Raw genomic sequence first — 19,888 nt, 5'->3', positions numbered from 1 at the left:
TCTGTCATTCCTTACAACAAATAGAAGTTTTTATTTGTGTGTAACCTAGTGAAACAGTACAAACAGCTAGGTGTGATTTTTTTGTGTAGTAAAGCAAAATTTAATTTGTACAAGGAATATTTTATCGAATTGGAATAGTATCTTTGAAATTGAAATTTATTCTTTTTTTTTTTTAAGGGTATTTACTTTGAGACCGAGAGAGAGAGAGAGCACGTGAGTTGGGGGGAGCAAGGAAAGAGAAGAGAGAGAATCCCAAGCAGTCTCCACACTGTCAGTGCAGAGCCTGGCATGGGGCTCCTACCCACAAACCATGAGATCATGACCTGAGCTGAAATCAAGAGTCGGAGTTTTAACTGACTGAGCCACCCAGGTGCCCCTGCACCTTTTTTTTAAAGTTTATTTATTTATTTTAAGAGAGAGAGCAGAAATTCATTTTTTAAATATACTTCTTTCTCTCCCTTTTTTAAAGATTTTGTTTTGAAGCAATCTCCACACCCAACATGGGGCTCAAACTCACGACCCCAAGATCAAGGGTTGCACGCTCTACCAACTGAGCCAGTGCAGTGCCCCAAAATTTATTCTTTTAAAATTGTTTATTATTTGTTTTAAAGCTAAAGGACAAAATAATAATAATAATGGTTGTGGCAACTTCATTCATTATTACATAATTATGACTGAAAATAATTTTGCTGTATAGAAAAGAGGAACATTCAAAAATGATGTGCTTCATATTTTTAAAGATATTAGGTGTGCCACTACATACAAGACCTTTGCTTCCAAGAATTTGGAAGCTATTGATGGCTCACTGTGTACCTGACACTAGGTGCTTTGGATTCATTAAATCATTTATTTCACATAATAACTCCACAAGGTGAAACACTTCATTATTGCTATCATCCCCATTTGTTGATAAAGCAACTGAGTCATCAAGATGCTGTAGAAGGGGTGAAGGTGGGATGAGAACCCAGGTGGTCTCCCTCCAGAGGCTGAGCGTGAACCACATGCTGCACGGCTCCTTATCTCACCCAGTAAATAATCACCACAAGCCACCTTTTACTGAGCACCAGTTATGTGCCAGGGGCTTCATATGCATTATCTCATTTAATCCTTTAGCAACCCTATGGAGCAGTTATCATGCTTTTCCTATTAGAGACTTAGGAAGCTGAGATTCAGAGAAGTTCAGTAACTTATCTAAGATCTGAGAGGTCTATGTGGCAGAAAGGGCGTTCGGATTCTGCCCTGCCCAGTTCCAGAACCCTTCTTCTTCCCATTGTTCTTTCATGTGCAGTAGTGGGGAAAAAAGGACCATGAGCTTCTGAAGTGCTAGAAAGGGCTTTCACATCAGCAATTGTAATCTCCGTGGGAGGGGCAGTGTTTGCCTCATAAGTGTGACCCTATTGTTCCTTCCTCCTACCCATAAAAGAAGGACAAAGAATACATGCCTTGTGAGTCAAAATGCCTTGTGGGATCAGGGGTTTGATACTCACAGGCAACACAAGAAAGGAGCCAGGATCAGAGAAGCCCAGGAGTTAGTGCAACAGAGGTAAACTGAGGCACACATATTGAGTTTCAAAGTGCAACAGCCAGAGAGAAGAGTGGCATTTTCTTTTTCTTTTTCTCTTTCTTTTTCTTTATGTTTATTTGTTTTTTGAGAGACAGAGCATGAGTGGGAGAGGAGCAGACAGAGAGGGAGACACAGAATCCGAAGCAAGCTCCAGGCTCCGAGCTGTCAGCACAGAGCCTGATGCAGGGCTGGAACCCACGAACTGTGAGATCATGACCCGAGCTGAAGTTGGACCAACTGAGCCAGCCAGGTGCCCCAAGAGTAACATTTTCTTGATTCATCAGAGAAAAAGCTCCATCCCAGCAGGATAACGCAACGCCCAGCCATGCTACCACAAAGGAGCAGCACCAAAGAAGAGGAAGGCAGCTATATGGTTTAGACATGGCTGGCGGGAGGCACCACCAACAGGTCTCCAGATCTCTCCTTTCATCTATTGGCTTCAATCCTGGGCTAGAGCTTCCAACAGTGACTGCAAGAACGGCCTCCCAAGGGGCGCCTGGGTGGCTCAGTCAGTTAAGCGCTCGACTTGTGCTCAGGTCATGATCTCACGGTTCATGGGTTCGAGCCCCGCGTCGGGCTCTGTGCTGACAGCTTGGAGCCTGGAGCCTGCTTCGGATTCTGCGTCTCCCTCTCTCTCTGCCTCTCCCCCGCTCGCACTCTCTCTGTCTCTCAAAATAAATGTTAAGAAAAAAAAAATGGCCTCCGGAAGTTCCTGGCTGCCATCCTGCCAGCTGCATACCCCAGCAGAAGGAGAGAGGACTTCTTTCCTGGAAAGGACAGCAAAATTCCCAAGCCTGAAATTTCCTGTCCCAAGTTTGGTCACATGCCCATCCTGAAACACTCAGACAAAGGGACATGAAAATTCTCATATGTCAAGTCTGAATTATGTGCCTACCCCTGGTACCATGGTATGGAGTCAGCCCACGTGAACCACACGAACTAAGTGGGAAAAGACATTCTACTATTTCCAGAAGAAAAGAGAATGAAAGTGTACAGACAAAAAGGAAAAAAAAAAGAACCCCCCCCCCCCCAAAAAAAACACGTTCACCTTGACAGTCACCTTAATTGCAAAATGCAACAATTCTCTTAGGCCTTCTCTGACTTCTTCTTCCAGTTATATGTCACCCGGTTGACCACCTTATACTTGACCTCTTACAGCTTGATCTTGGGATCATACCAACCATGAGAAGACAAGGCAAGTGTCTGTCCAGTGGCCACCCTCGAGTCAGTCACTCTTCCAGGCCAAACCGATTTCATCACTTCCGAGGGCTCAGACCCTCCTTCTATATTGTGTGATGGAAATCATTCATCTGGTGACCCATTTCCCATGAGCACTGGGACTGAATTAGCCATCGCCGTAATGCCACTCCTCTTCTCTTACAAAGTACGCAGAAATCCCAGCCACAGAGAGCAACATTATTAAGGGGATGGTATTGACTCTTTTCTCGCTTACTTTTTCAAGGCATTTCAAGATTTTAGTTCCTGCTTATTGGTCATTTTTGAAGACGTCTTCCAAAACAATTATGACAAATAGGGATATCCAGAGACCAAGTCACATCCAGGTAACTTTGGTCATTTTGTCACGCCACCCATGGTCTTTTTTTTTTTTTTTAAGTTTATTTATTTTGAGAGAGAGAGAATACAGGTAAGTAAGAGGGGGAGGGGCAGAGAGAGAGAGGGAGAGAGAGAATCTCAAGAAGGCTCCTCCCTGTCAGTGCAGAGCCTGACTCAGGGCTCAAACTCATGAACCATGAGATCATGACCTGAGCTGAAATCAAGAGTGGGACGCCTACCTGACTGAGCCACCCAGGCGTCCCCTACCCACGGTCTTTATCTGTACCACTCATTTGATCATGAATTCATATTCTGCCTTGCATTTCTGTTTGTGCATTTGTCTTAGGTAAAGTTTCCAAGGGTCGTAAACACAAATTCTTACAGGTTTGGCTGGAGGGGCTGTGATGAACTGGAGAATATATTTCTCAATAAAAGGAAGTAGCCCCGACTCAGGTCTAGCTGGTGGTTGCCACGAGGGAACGTGGGACCTGTGTTTCTGAGCCATCTGACATTTTTCAAGAGAAGTCTGTGCTCTCAATTTTCAAGTGAAACATCTCGATCTCTAAATTCGGGCAACAACATCAAAATTTAGTTGTTATGTTATGTGTTTGCTTATAAATGTAAGATACTATTTGCCAAACAAATCACATGTACCATCTTACAACTTTGGCTCTCTGTGCCTTGCCCCTTGCCAAGAGTGTACGCTTCTAGAAAGGTACAAGGGCTGAACGTTTTTTCTGCAAAGCTTACAGCACCTTTCATGGGATGGAACTCATGGCAAGCAGTCAATAAAAAAGAGAAATAAAGTAAAGCTTGCTGACAGATGTTACACACACACAAACGCTCTCACAGCAATGGCACCCAGCATTGTATCCATTGAGATTTGTCTTCAAGGAGGTCAAATGACCTCGCCAAAACTTCCTTTCAAAGTTTGTGATTCTGTAGAAGCTGCCTTTCTAAGCCTGATGAGTCATTTATAGGGTCTGTTTTTTTTAGGTTTATTTATTTATTTTGAGAGAGAGAGAGAGAGAGAGAGAGAGAGAGAGAGAGAGAGAGACAGCATGAGTGGTGGAGGGGCAGAGAGAGAGGGAGAGAGAGAGAGAGAGAGAGAGAGAGAGAGAGAGAATGAATCCCAAGCAGGCTCCACACTGCCAGTGCAGAGAGTATTGTAGGGCTCAAAGTCACAAAACTGTGAGATCATGACCTGATCTGAAACCGAGAGTCGGGTGCTTAACTGACTGAGTCACTCAGGCGCCCCTGATGTGTTCATTTAAATCAGAGTCCCCCCTGCAATGCAGGGTCCTGGTGTCCGGAGAAGGTAGCAGGCCTGTGCTCTCTGATCAAAAACCCTCACCCTACAAAAGCTGTTCATGGCACCCACCACATTTTTCTCCCAGCCTTCTCTCATTTTCTACAGAGCCCCTAATCTGTACACAGTACATACCAATGAGATTTACATATGATTTTAGCAAATCTCTAAAGCTATTCTGCTACTGAGTTTTATGTGTCAAAGCCACATTTAAGGAGATAAGAGTCCTCAGCCAAGCACAGATAAGGAAGCCCAGCATGGCCTTGGGTTCTGAGTCTATATCTGGAAAGGGCTAGGTGATGATTTGTTTAGGTGGCAGAGGTTTTAAATGTCCACTGATGAAGCATTATTTGAGAATCGCTTAAATGGAAATGGTACATAAAATCAATATTTAATTGATTAATTTCCTTTATGCATCAGTGACCGGCAGGCTCCAAGACTGATATGAACTGAAGCTGAAAGCCAAACTTATGCCAGCTGGCTGCTCCGTGTCTACCTCCAGCTTTAGGATTAAAGTCAGCACAACTCACGAGAGTGTTTGAGGGTGGCCGGGAGAGTGGCGACAAGAGGGAAAGCCATCTACTCCCTCCTCCCCTGTTCCAATCCACTGCTGACTGACCCGCTCAAGGAGAGACTGTTGGTCGGTGAGGATACCTCTGTGCCTCGCCTGTGATGCAGCACTGCTCAGGGCTCCACCCACTGGGGGGAGGGGGCCGGGTTGGGGAAAATTCCAAGAGTACCCGGTGGGAAAATGTTATTAAGAAGTCTGGGAGGGGCGCCTGGGGGGCTCAGTCGGTTAAACGTCCGACCTCGGCTCAGGTCACGATCTCACCATTCATGGGTTCAAGCCCCACATCAGGCTCTGCACTGGCACTGTGGTGCCTGCTTGGGATTCTGTCTCTGTCCCTCTCTCTCTGCCCCCTCCCCTGCTCATGCTCCCTCTCTCTCTTGCTCTCTCTCTCTCAAAATAAATAAACTTAAAAAAAAAATTAAAAAAAGAAGCCCATGGAGGAGAAAGGAGAAAAGAGAGCCAGATGTCCCCAGGAGAGGGTGAAGGCAATAATTCTTAGGAAATGACAGCAGTAGGAGCAAGATTATTTCTCCTGACTTACTTTTTTTTTTCTTATATAGGCTACATGCCCAGTGTGGAGCCCAACATGGAGCTTGAACTCACGGCTCTGAGATCAAGACCTGAGTTAAGATCAAGAGTCGGTTGCTTAGCCTGCCGAGCCACCCAGGTGCTCCATTACTCACTCTTTTCTTGTTACTGATATTCTCCTCCTCCACGCTTTATTTGCTGTTTCATTTGATTATCAACACAACATGAGAAGTCCTACTTTTTTTAATGTTTATTTATTTATTTTGAGAGAGATCGCCAGCAGGGGAGAAGCAGAGAGAGAGAGGGAGACAGAGAATCCTAGGCAGGCTCCGTGCTGTCAGCACAGAGCCCGATGAGGGCTCCAACTCATGAGCCTCGAGATCATGACTTGAAACGAAATCAAGAGTCAGATGCTTCACCGACTGAGCCACCCAGGCGCCCTGAGAATCGCTATATATTTTTTACAGATGAGAAGTTGCCTCAGCAGAGATAGATGATGATGATAGAATTGTTGAGTTGGAGTTATACACACGTGGAAACTGAAGCCCAGAAGAAAATAAGCTATTTACCCAAATCCAGTAGGTAAGTATTAGCAGAGACCAGTTTAGAACTCAGACTTTCAAACCTTACCTTCTTTGCTCTGGTGCCAACATTACTCAGGACCGTGCTCTACAAGCTAGTCTTTTGGTCTTGTCAACAGTCAAGGCTCAGAGATGCCAGGGACAGACAGGGTCTAAGGAAGGTTGGTCAGGTGGTCTTTAAAGTCTTGCCAATCTGTAGTAGATTATGAAAGAAAAGACAATGTAACCAACCCAATGTCTTAAATATGAACTTTAAAGAACTCCCGGCTTGTTCAATTTCACCCCTCTAGTGCTGACAAAATTTTCTGAGTATGGATACCCAACAGACCAAGATGAATGAATAGACCAGGATTACTTATAATTGACCTATTCATTGTTCCTATGCAGATGGTTCCACTAAGTATGTGAAAACAATTTGTTCTCTTAAATAGGTTATATATTCCCTACCCTCTATATTGTTTACACTATTAATTTGCTTAGCAAACCCTTTTTTCCATATCTAGTACAAAGGTAAACTTCAGCTCAGCCAGAGGGTCTGAATTATTCATACATTCTAAATTAGCAGGGTCCAGATTAATGAGGTTTTACTCTACTTTTTATCCTCAACTACCTTCCCTTGGGGCATAGAGTCATTGCTATCCACTCTTTCCTTCCCTATTATCATAAGCTATATCCCCCAAGTGATACTCCTTTAAAGGGGCACCTGGTTACAGTCTCTCTAGAGCAGCTCCGAAGGCACAATGAGAGAAAGACACGCACAAGCAGTCATGTGCTGCACATTTCCTATTGCCCTATCCTTGGTGCAAACCTTTGCAGTAAGTGGCTATTGGAAGCTAACAACTAGCTTAACTTCCCTTTCTCCCACATATAATATTTTAAAGAGGACTTGGGTGCCATGAGGCCATTAGCTGGGAGGACAGAAGCAGAGAAAGTCTTGCAGGACTTCTCCAATGGACTCCTTGGCAGTCATGTACTTACTTAGCGAGAATTAGAACTCCAGCTCCACCTGACAGTACGAGAGGGCTGGCTGGTTTATGATCACACCCAGCTCTTCGGTGTTAGATAGGTATACACATTTGAAACATTCATTCCCGTGCACAATTCACAAACAACAACACCCTCCATCCCCCAAAAATTACTCCAGAGAAGGAGGTCTCTCTCTCTCTCTCCACCCCCCCCACTCTGCCAATGTCATCTTTATGATGTGAAAATAACTATTTTGAGGTTGATGCAATCTGTGAAAACTAAAAGCAAAGAAATTATATGTGTTTATCCAAGGTAAGCATGGAAGCACCAGGAACATAAGAACATGGACACTGTTGAGGATTAGCCGAAAGCCAGTCGCAGTATGCACGCTCATTTCCTTTTTTACTGTTTAATTCCCCCATGATGCCATCTGATCAGTTCGCGAATGTCCCCTGTGTCTTTGCCTTAACAATCGAGCCTGGTAGGCCATTCCACACATTTGTGATTCTCCGCATGAAAAAAATGCTTCCTGACATCTGTTCTGAATTTGTTTCTCTTTAATTTCCATTTATGCTTCCCTTATCCTAACATCTGTGTCATTCTGAAAACAGTAACTCAGACTGACGTTATCTGTGCCATTTACAATTTTATATTCCCCAGCTAGAAGTTCCTCTTAACCATGTAGTGGATGTGGAATTCTGGTGGAGGTTCAATCCGGTGAGTGGGGCTCAGCTGTGATTTCAGAGGGCTCAGGAGATGTGTCAGTCCCCAATCCTTTCTCAATATCTGCTTTGAAAGAAAAGCCAGGGGGGGTCAAACCTGGATAAACACAGTCTTTCAGCTGGAATCCTTTCTGCTGAGACCCCTCCCCCGACTCATCAATGCAGAGGTGTATGTCACTCTTAGTATCCTAAGGCTTACCTGCCCTGTCTTCTAAGTCACTTTCCAGCATGATTCAGAGACCAGGGTGTTGCATATACTCAAGAAATGTTTGTTGGATGAATGCATGAACCAAATAAGGTAGGTGGGTGGGAAGAAAGAAGGGAATGAAGGATGGTTGTTTCTTAGAAAACAAAAGAGGGCAAGATCTGAAACTCAAAGTCAACTCTAAAATGATTGTATCCTCCTAAAGTGCATCTGCTTCTTAGAGCTGTAATTTGGATGATCAAAATATCCCCCCCCCTTACCCTGAAGCCCCCACTGCTCAGGTAAGTAGGCTTGATGAGTCTTTCCTGTACCCGTGTCATTTACATAAATTCTAATCAGGGTTGTGGAAGGCTGTGTTCTGGCCACATTTTCTGGCTCGCAGTTCCCATAGGCATCCCCTGTTTTCATCTCTTTTTCTAAGCTTCAGACATGTGCCTGAAACATGTCCTGAGATCCAAGTGCTTCCCCAAAGAGTTAAATGTCCTTTAGTTTTAGGAGAATAATACAGTCATTGAAGAAATTTTTATCTGTTGCACAACTCCCATGTACAGGCATTGCGCTACATGCTCAGAATACAATGAAGAAAAACAGACATGGTCTCCACCCAGATGGAACTTAAAGTCCAGTGGGGGAGGCAAAAAAAAAAAAAAAAAAGGCATAGATAAGCAAGCAAATCAAATTAACCTCCAAGTGTACTTGTGTCCAAGGAGAGGGCATTATAAGAAAGAACGAAGGAACAGGTTTTTTTAGATTGAGTGTTGGAGGAGAATCACAAAATAAAACAACACAATAAATATGGAGCACAAGTAGCCAAAGTCATCATGAGCAATGAGTTGGTCAAGTGTAGAAGTTCATAGGAACCATGTGTCAGTAGAAGAGAGACAGGGGCCAAGAGAAGTTGGCATCCTCTAACATGGCGGCAGAGATGGATACCCTGTACCTATGCTAATGGGAGTGGAGATGCAAAGTCTCTACTTAAACGATTGGCAAAATAATGCTATTAGAGCTTAAGGAAGAGAGAGCTTGGTGAATGCTGGAGATGTCTCTTTAAGAGAACAGCCTTAGGCAGAGCTGAATGGTAAGAAGGCGAAAAAAGCTCTGCCTGTCTTCTGTTCCAGGAAACCGCCATCTCTTGCTTTAATGACGGCTCCTGCCTGCTCGCTGTTTACCCTGATGAATCTATAAAGACATTCCTAAAGTGTCAACCTGATCCTGTCACCTCATGCTCCAACCTTTCCATGGCCCCCACTTGTCTTCAAGTTGAAAGCTGAGCTTTTTTGTGTGGTTTACAGGGACCCTCATCATCTGGCCCCTGCACGCCTATCTAGTCACACCTCTTAGAAGTTTCCACAACCCCCTCAATTTACATTCTACTTGCACCAACTTCCTTCAAACCCATGAGTACATGATGCACCGGTTGCCAATACTCTTCCTTCCATCTGGATCTCTCTTTAGTCCTCCACTCAGTGACCTCTTGCTCGCCCTCTGGGAAGCCTTCTCTGTGCCTCTGCCATGCCAGAGTTGGGGGAGTTTTGCTGTGTGCTCTCACAGCCACACACCCCCATAGCATGACCCTATCCCACTAGATTATAACAATCTGTTTAAATGCTTCCTCACTCCCATCATATATTCTGTGAAGGCAGAGCCTGTATCAGTCTTACTCTCCACCAGTTCCCAAGGACCAGCATAGTTCTTTCTGAAAACAAATAATGAGTGGGTGCTGATTAAACTGTTGAAGCCACATTGCTGGGCTGAAAGGATCTTTGGCCAATGGATCTAGAAAGAAGATGATCTGACATCCCACTGACCGATTCCAAGCTTCCCCATTGGAACCATCCCCATTCAGAGATGAATCAGCCTCCCAAACATAAATTTGGCTCCAACTAGAGAGCCCCAATGAGACAGAGCTCAGAGTTCTGCCTATTAGCAGCTAAGAAGAAATTGTGGGGAGGCAGGGGAACAGAGGAAGAAGAGAGAGGTGTTTCAGCACTTCTCCAAATGACACCAGCCTTGACATCAGAAAGCCCAAGAAAAGCACAGCTGCCTTTTTCCCCCACTCCCCCTCCCAAGTTATGATGTGCTTCTTGTGTCAGGATTCAGTTTCCCCCTTTTGGAATTATTTATGTGTCACTGGGCTTAAATAAAGAATCGACTCTTTGGAGGAAAACATTTTATGTTCCCCCCACCTCCAATTTTTGTTAAACATTTGATATACTGATCCTGTTTTTAACTAAGCTCCAGTCTGTGAGTAATTGGTAAGTTTTCTTTCCTGGTTATATCATACTAAAGCTTATTCAGATGTGATAACGTTTTTGCTGCTGTATCTTGGCAACATGATTTATTCTGCAAATGCTCAGTGTTACCGTCTCACAAAGCTGTACCATCTGGGTTGAATTAATAGGCTACCCAGAGAAATAAATGAGAATGGTCTCCCATAATTAACATGTAGGTAAAGTATATTTAACAGATTATTATAATTAATATGTCAGTTACTGATTTCATGCTAAATAGAATTGTGAACACAAGATATTAAGATTAGTTACCCTCTCTGTGTGTGCCTCGAAAAAAAAATGCAATGGAGAAAGAAATGAGGGCACGGAGTTCAGTATCAATAACATTGACCTTCACATTAAGAGCATCAGATACCAAAACTCTAAGCAAACAGTGACAATGTCAGGCATTATAAGCTGGGAGCAGCAAATTACTGGTTTCATAAATTCAAAGTTTATACCAGAGATGTCCAGAATATCCCAGATGTGACCTGCAAAAGCACAAGAATGTGCTTAATTTATACACAGCTGAAGGCGGCTATCTAAAGGAAGGGGGGTGGGGGTGGGGGAGGGAAGACAAAGAAAGAAACCAGATTTGCTCCTAATGCCAGTCTGCATTCCCTGCTGCTCAGTACTGTATGCAAAATGCCAGTTTGAGAGAGAAAACCCACAAAGGAGGCCTAGAGGCAATGGGAACTCAGGAGATACAGGCATCTGCGCTGGGTCCTCGTGGGGAGTGGATAGAGTTTGAGTCAACTGGCGTGGATAGCAATGGACAGGGTCACTCTCATGGACAGCAATGGATGGGGTCACGGGAAACAAGGCAGCAGGGGCTGGGGACAAGAGCGATGACGACTCACTGTCCTTTAATGTGTCTTTCACGACAAATTCCTCTATCAGGATTACTAAGTTCCATTTCTTTCAAAGCTTCTGGGAAAAGGAGAGGTTCATCTTGGCAGAGATTCTCAGGGGGATGCTGAACTGAACTGTTAACTCACCCAGCCTCGAAAGCCCCCCTTCATACAGGTTCAGCTGGCTGTAATGGACGTGTGTGTGCTTCACAGCACAGCGATGCAACAATACATTTTTTCCCGTGTGTGTTTGTGTATGCATATATGTGTGTAATTGAAGCAAGAATGTGAATCTATTTCCTTCGGTCTGGCTTTTCCTAGTCATTGAAAGGAGGTCTTTCTCCCCCCCACCCCCAGACAGTCCCGCTGTCCTGTACTCCTCACCAGTGCCCAGTGATCGGAAACTCATTGGGAATCTCCTTACTTTCTCACTGACCTTGAGAGGCTAGGCTTGGATTAAAATGATAATTCTGATTTCAACTGACACTTTCAACTTCTGCCTTCATGGACCTCCAAGAGAGACCACATTTCTGGGACTCCCGATTCCCCCCCCCCAACAGAGAACAGCACAGAATGCCCCACTCACAGAGCGTCTGCTTCCAAGCCTCCCTAATTGATGAACAAATGGATTCATGAATCCTCCAAGCTGAGCCTTCCTTACAGAGTCCCTGAGGATGGAGTTCAGCACGTTTCCAAAATAAGCAGGCCATCAGAGGAATGACAGAGCTGAACGAAATATGCTTCCCAACGATGTATCTGTTTAGGCTTCAGGAGCAAAATGAAAACGAGTTTCTCTGTCACCCTTTTCTCTATAGCACAAAGGAAGGAGCAAATATTGTCGTAACCAGAGGGGGACAGGGTTACAGAAAGAGGAACCATCAGGTTAGCTCAAGGAAAAAGAGGTTAGGAAAATGCGAATCAAAACCACAATGCGCTATCACCCCATGCCTGTTAGAATGGCCATCATCAAAAACACAAGCTAACAAATGCCGGTGTGGATGTGGAGAAAACAAAACGCTGATACACTGTTGGTTGGATTACAAACTGGCACAGTCACTACGGAGGACAGTATGGAGGATCCTCAGAAAGCTACAAACAGAACTACCTTGTAATCTAGCAATTCCATTTCTGAGAATATATCCACAAAGGAAATGAAAACACTAACTCAGAAAGATATCTACACCTGAACGTTCATAGCAGCGTTCTTTCCAAGAGCCAAGATGTAGAAACAACCTAAGTGTCCATCGACAATGAATGGAAAAAGAAGTGATATGTATACACACACACACACACACACACACACACACACACACACACACACTGAAATATTATTCAGCCATTAAAAAAATAAGAAACCCTACCACTTGTGACAACGTGGATAGACCTGGAAGCCTAGAAGGCATTATGCTAAGTGTAATAAGTCAGACGGTGAAAGACAACTACTGTATAATCTTGCTTATGTGTGAAATCTTAAACAAACAAAAACCTCAGAGAAAAAGAGATCAAACTTGTGGTTACCACAGGTTGAGAGGCAATTGGAGGAAAGTGGTCAAAAAGTACAAACTCCCAGAAGATAAAGTACCAGGGATATAATGTTCCATGATGGCTATAGCTAACGCTGTTGTGTGATATGTAGGACAGTTGTTGAAAGAATCAGTCCTGAGAGTTCTCATCACAAGAAGAAAATAGTTTATTTATTCTTTTTTCTTTCTTTTCTTTTTACTGTATCTATGTGAGAAGATGGGCGCTTGGGTGACTCTGTTGTAATCATTTTGCAAAATATGTAAATCAAACCATGATGCTGTATGCCTTAAACTCACATAGTCATGTCTGACAATTATTTTTCAATATAACTGGGGAAACAAAACAGGGATTTGTTCAGATGATCCAGGAAAGGTTCAGAGCATGCGAGAATACGAAGTCCTCTTGATCTCAGGAGAGAATTCTAACATAAAAGGAGCCCCCCTCTCAAGGTCTCTCTCTCCGGGACTCCATTTTCCCCTTCTTTACTTTTTTCCTTCTCCCGGCTTCCTTCTCTCTTTCTCGGCAGGGTCACCTCCTTTGCTCCATTTGCACATGGGCTGAGACATGCTTCCACCTTTTAAATTCTTCCCAAATAAACCACCCCCCAAGAAAGGCTGACTGGAGTTCCAATGCTACAATTCCAGCTCTCCAGGAGAGAATCCAAGTGGCTGAGCTGGAGTCAGGGTTCAAAGGGCCAGGATAAAGTGGCCCCGAAGTGGTCCCCTCAGCAGGGGTGGGGGAAACAACCTGATGTGAGGTGGGGGGTGGGAGGGGCAGCAGGATGGAGGCAAAGTGATTTATACCATTTGATTTAATTTTTATCGATATCCTGTTGACTTACCATTGCAGTGTGGGATGTTATGTGCTCTTTTCAAGGGGAGTTTGTTTTCACTCCACCTTGGGTTGATTTGTTCTGGTTTCCAAAACACCTTTTCGAACTCACGTGTCATTCACGGTGTTTCTAAGACAAAAATCCAAAGTTGCTAGAAGAGAGTGCACATACCTCTCTATGATGTTTTTAGAGTTACCATGAGTAGGGGGCCATCTGTGCTTTTGGTGATTTATTGTATCCCTGACTCCCGTCACTGTGCTTGGCTCATAGTAGATACCGAAAAGATATTTGTTAAAGAAATGAACCAATTAATGAGGCTTCATCAAAGGCTGTAAGCCTCCAGCATCAGTGTCTCAAGTAGCCATTCTTAGGGATCTCCCTTTCACTGTTAGCAAACAGAGGCTATGCGAAGTTTCAGCTTTGGGAGCATAGACGTCATGGCAGTGCTGCTCCCAGGCTCCAGCTGAGTCTGCGGGTGGGCAGCTTGTGTTCAGAGGTGAAGTGTGTACAGCTCAGGAAGCTGAAATCTGCCATAATACACATAAGCCCTGGGCGGCTCAAGGGAAGGCAGGACTCAGATGAGCTCTTGAACATAAAGGGAGCTCCAGGGGGAGCATGACAACCAGAGAAACTGTCCCCACACGAGAATGGTCCTAAGCACAAGAGAAAGAGCTAAACCTAGACTGCATTTGATTACATTTCACTGGAATCCCTTTAATAATGCCAAAAATGGTCTCTCATGCATTTACTTTAAATTACAGAAGTAGGTCTGACCCTGCAGTTCTACTCCTAAGGATCTGTTTTAGAGAAATATCCAGTCACGTGAGCAAAGATACACTGGCAAGAGGATTTGCTGCAGCAGAGTTTAAGATGATATTTTTTAATGGGGGTGAGGGGATGGTCAAAATAGGTGAAGGGGATTAAGAGATACAAACTTCTAGTTATAAGATAAATAAGTCACGGAGATAAAAAGTACAGCATCGGGAATATAGTCAATAATATTGTAAAAAAAAAAAAAAACAAAACAATGAAAGCATCTGAAATGTCCAGTGGTCAAGGAATGACTGAGCAAAATATATATGTCCATACCTATGGATTAAATGTAGTGCATCCAAAACACTCTGGTAGATCTACATGTGCCATGGACATGGAAAGCGGCCAAGATACGTGATTCTATTTTTGTTTAAAAATAAACTCTATACATGTGTTGTGGAAAGACTACAAATCCATAGAGAGGAACTCAGAAAATACGTATCCAACTTTCCAACTAGTTACCTCTGGGGAGTGAGATGGCTACGGGAGCCACTGAGGGGAATGTTCATGTGGTACCTACTCCCCGCTGTCCATTTCTGTGTTGAGGTTTTAAAGCAAAAGCATTGCTTTTGTGAGTTTCCAAACTATCTTTCAATAAGGAAAGCAGAAAAAAATTATGCAGAGGTGCCAACCACACTCCCCATATAAAGAACCTGTCTCAGACACTGAGTAACTTACAAGTCACTTGTCGAATTTGGGACTGGAATTGACGTACTTCCATCGCACCTCTATGAAGCAACGGGTTTAAACTGTGTCATGATGCATTTAAGTTAGGCGTGAAGATTCAAACCATTATAGACTGGTATGCATTGTGATCCATTAGTAGAGTAATTTATAAAGTCAGTGAGGTGATTCACAATGTGGCCTCTTGGGTCTTCTAGCCTGAGCTTTGGATTTTGCTCACTTGTAAGCTTTGTGACCTTGAGGAAGCTCTATAACTTTTTCTTATATTTCAGATTATTTGCTTGTAAAATTAGGATAATAATAGCATCTACCCCTGCTCACTATAAAAATATAAATTCTATATGTTAAGCACAGTTGCCTGAGACAAGTTTTCAAATATATTAACCAGTAAATAGGTATCAGTCACAAGAGATCTTATAAGATATAAAAGATGAATCATCTGCCTAGGTTCTTAAAGTGTGATTCACAATCCCCAGCGGCCCAGAACGGGGTTTCTGTGTATCTCTGAGCCACCAGAAATTACATGGAAAATTTCATGGGGAAGTTTCTTACTAGGGAGAAGGTGTACAATCTTATCATATCCTTAAAGGTATCCCTGAAAGCTAAGGATCGCCAGCTGAACTCTACCTCTTCCAAACCCAACACAGTCCCCAATACCAGTCCTCCGCACCAGCCTACACCTGCAGCTTCTCAGGACCTTCATCCTTGCCGGGGGTCCTATGGCCACCCTTTTTCACTGGAGCTGAGTCTGCCCTGGACTGTCCAACCAGCCAATCTCATTATGTTAGAATAATCTAGCCTAACAACAGGTCAACAAATCCATAAATGCATTTTATCAATGAACTGACCAGTTTGGCTTCATTTATCAGCTGGACTACTGAATTCGTCAGAATTGTTTCAAGTGCCGCAAATCCAACTTTTTTTTTTTTTTTTTTTTTTTTTTGATGAAAAAGCGCAGAACTTGTTCACACAAACGAGTCCAGGAGTGCATCTTATTTCAAGCAAGAATGTATCCAGGTGCTCAAACAATATCATCAGGAATCCGTCTCCATCTCTTCTCTGCTTTGTTCGGGGCTGGCTTCAATCTCAGGTGATCAGATGGCAACTATGAAGCTCAGCAGCTCCAAGTCAGTGACCTCAGCTAAAAAAGAGAGCTCCTCTTTCTCAGTAGTATCAGCCAGGTTTCCAGATCTGCTCCCATTGGTCCGCTTGGTCACCGGCCCACCTCTGAACCAATTGCTGTGGCCAAGGACATGGACAGCTATGATTGGTTAGCCCTGGTCCCACCTCTGGAGCTAGGCGACCGAATCACCCCCTCCAACCACATGGATTAACAGTGGGTGAAGGATGGTTTCCAGAGAAAATTGGGGTGTTGTAACCAAAAGAAAGAGAAATGGATTTGAGATTGGATGACTGTTTGCTAACCTGTTACTAGCCATCTCAAAGACACAGCCTCTGTGCTGGTGGATCCAAAACACAGCAGCCACGTCTTTTCTGACGGAGACAGCCTGGACCAGTCCGGATGCAGCAGCACCAACGCCACGGCTTCTGGCAAAAGACTTCCCAAACCAGGGATGGCTGCTGTCTTCTCCAATAGATAAGCCACCGGACATGGCTTCTGCTACTTACCTCCTCTCAGTATCTCTCCACTGAGGTTTTCAAAGCTCATATTAGCCTGTCAGAAGGAAAGGATTAACATGTATTTTGATTTCTGTTGAAAACACGTTGTTTCAGAAATAAAGTTGGCATGGCAGGCATCTTGGTTGATTTAATCTCTGACACAGAAGCTTATTTATAGCATCACAGCCTTCTGAATGTTTAAAAACTCAAGCATTATAAGCCTGCTGTGCTTTTCCTGTGAAGTATGGAACAGCACTAAATGAATAATGCCACCTGGGCCAGCAGCACAGGCGCGCTCCGGAATCAAACACAGCTTTCATCTGCTCCTGGTATGTGTGAGCTCCCTTCTGCTGACACTGGATCCATCCTGCGGGATGTTTCCTGGGCCACCAACCCACGTCCTGCGAGTGGAAGTCCAGAAGGGAACAGGCTGGTCCCTGACCCCCTTTTCCAGTCCGCTTCTTCTCTCTTGCGAATCCTCTCCAGGGCCGACTGGACACATCTCTGAAATGGATGAGCTTTTCTGTGCTGCGTCTCCCCCACAAGATAACCCTTTCTACTGGCAGTCTGATTCTGCCAGACATGTGTCAAGAATATTTTTTGAAAAATGGTATGAAAGCAACTTAAGGCATCCTCCTCATTTCCCAGGTCAAAGCGAGTCTCAACCAGTACATTTTCCCCCAACCACTAAATCTCACTACAAATAGATATTGGTGGCAGACATGGGTTAATTTAGGCATTTAATCCTGCCTTCCTAAAACTTGATTATACTCAAGTTAAAAGGTAAGTTGTCTGGGGTGTATTTAAAACAGTCGGGCAGCAGCACCTTTTTGGGCAGAGGATCCCCAATTACTGCAATGAGTGTAAACATTTTATGTTAATGTGCAGGCAAGTATCAACAGCCTCTAGGCTACGATCTGTATGTAATGTGTATACTTTTACTGATCGGGAATCAGAGATTTTTTTTGGAAGGGGAGATCTCAATTGTCAGACATTGTGGTTTTGATGTTTTAGACAAAGAACAGACCTCATACGTTTTAGATCGAGCTAACACCACCTCTTTTGGAATCTGGATATAAAAATAGGTATTCCATACCAAGACTTTTCTGTAAGACATAGAACACAGAATGGCTAGAAAATTACTCTTCATTCTTTTTTTTTTAATTTTTAAAAAATGTTTCTTTATTTTTGAGAGAGTGAGAGAGACACAGCGCAAGCAGGGAAGGGGCAGAGAGAGAAGAAGACACAGAATCCGAAGCAGGCTCCAGGCTCTGAGCTGTGAGCACAGAGCCAGATGCGGATCTCGGACCCACGGCCTGGGGGATCATGACTTGAGCCAAAGTTGGACACTTAACATATTGAGCCACCCAGGTGCCCTGAGCTATTCTCCATTCTTAATCATAGGTTGTTTACAGGAAGGTTCTCATCAGAGGAAGAAAGTTCTCAGAGCCAAGCCAGGGACCTCTGGAAGAGGCATGTGACAACCCTGGTGAACTACTAACATATTGAGTATTAATACAGTGGCCACACTTCTGAACCAAATAATCAGAGCAAGTGCTCTGAGAAGCATAAAAGTTCTTCTTGGGGTCAATATTGAAAAGAGGACCATCACAGAAAATGTATTACTGTGCTGACAGGACTCAGAATACCATCTCAGCCTTGGGTTTCGATTACAAATGCATCAGCTATATGAGCACGACTGAGCCATTCTTCCCCAGTAAACCTCAGTTTCCACATCTGTGTAATGGTGGTAATTGTATTGCCTACTTCCTAAAGTTCTCATGAGATACTGGTAGTATCATGGTAGGTGGGGTTTGTTTGTGTCATGGAAACCCTTAAGGTATAAGACAATAAAATAGATGTCGAATCGCCCCTGCGGAACATGCTAAAAAGTCATAAAAGTGATTTATTAAGCTCTTGGCTCATAGATAACCTTGAGGAAAAGCAAAAAGAAGTTGGATTGAGAAGGTCAGCACTGAGGTTCTAGAAAAATCTCTGGTGTATACTGACAGCATTCAGCATCAAAAGCCATGGTACCAGCAATTTCCACTGGGAAGAGCAACCAATAGAAAGATGAACAATGGGTGGCTTTGGAGGGTATGGTCAGCATGGCTGCCATCGGTCATCTGTACAGATAGACTGTATGGTACCAGTAAGACACAGCAGAGAAGGAAATGGCTGCCACATAGGGGTGCCCAAGACAGCAAGTTCTCAGATCTCACAGGATTCCTCCTAGATAGCTCCCAGTGCTGTTCAGGAGGAATATGATGGAGCTGGATATCCCACAAGACAGATACAATTAGAGCTAAAGCAATGTTGTTTGGAATCTTTTTTCTCCATGCTAGTGTGACCTAAGGAATGCAGATTCAAATGGATGTGAAAATGTTTGGCCTATAGAAAAATGCTTTATGACAAAGGGAAGCAACTCATTGCGGTGACCAGCTGGCAAAATCTGTATAGGCAGTGCTGGTGACCCACAACAGGACCCAAGCCTAGAAGGGGGAGAACACAGATGGAGCCCCACAAAGGAACCCATGTCACACGGGCACAGCAAGTCTCTTTCGGGGGTGATATGATGGCCAGAGATGGAACCTGGAGAAAAATGTGGCTACTACAGTGGGCAGTTGCCAGAGTTTTCCACGAGGAGAATAAAAAGAATGGAGAAGCCCACCAGACTTCAGCTTATTAAGAATTTAGCTTCTTTCACAGACCCTCTCAATGCAAATATAAGCAGAAATAAATTTCTCCAAAGATAAGAAAGAGCTAGATCAGGACTCCTCCAAAGTAGGAGAGAACTTGGGGGGAGAAAGGAAGTCAACTCAGAACTGAAGAAGACAAGAACAGAGGTTGAAGACAAGGTCCTGATTCCTGGGGGCCAGGGGAACAATGATCACAAGGACTCTGGTTTTTCCATGACAGTCTTTCTGCAAGAAGCCTTCATGGGCCTTCATGGCAACCATACTGTTGAGGAATCTAGAAGGTGTCTCTCCTGGCCACTCAATATTGGAAGCTCTAGATCGAAAAAGAAGCAGATGATTCTCTTCCTAAGAGTTCAGCTGTCTGGGGCTCAGAAAGAGGGAGGTAGGAAGGAAAGCCAGTATGTACAGAAGCCTACCAGACAAACCTGAGTATTCAGCCAACGAAGCAGGTCTGTCTCACCTGGGTGCTGGGACATAGGTTTGCAGGATGGAAACTGAGGGCCAGTGGGGCTCCTGATTAATTAGTGGCATTCAGGCTGATTCATGGTCACTGTTTCTTCCTCAGAAACAGAGGCAACGGATGGGATGCCTGGGT

Source organism: Puma concolor, chromosome E2, assembly GCF_028749965.1.
Source record: "Puma concolor isolate L17-30 chromosome E2, mPumCon1.1.hap2, whole genome shotgun sequence".
NCBI lineage: Eukaryota > Metazoa > Chordata > Mammalia > Carnivora > Felidae > Puma > Puma concolor.
The sequence above is the reverse complement of the archived record's forward strand: the minus strand, read 5'-3'. Positions refer to the sequence as shown.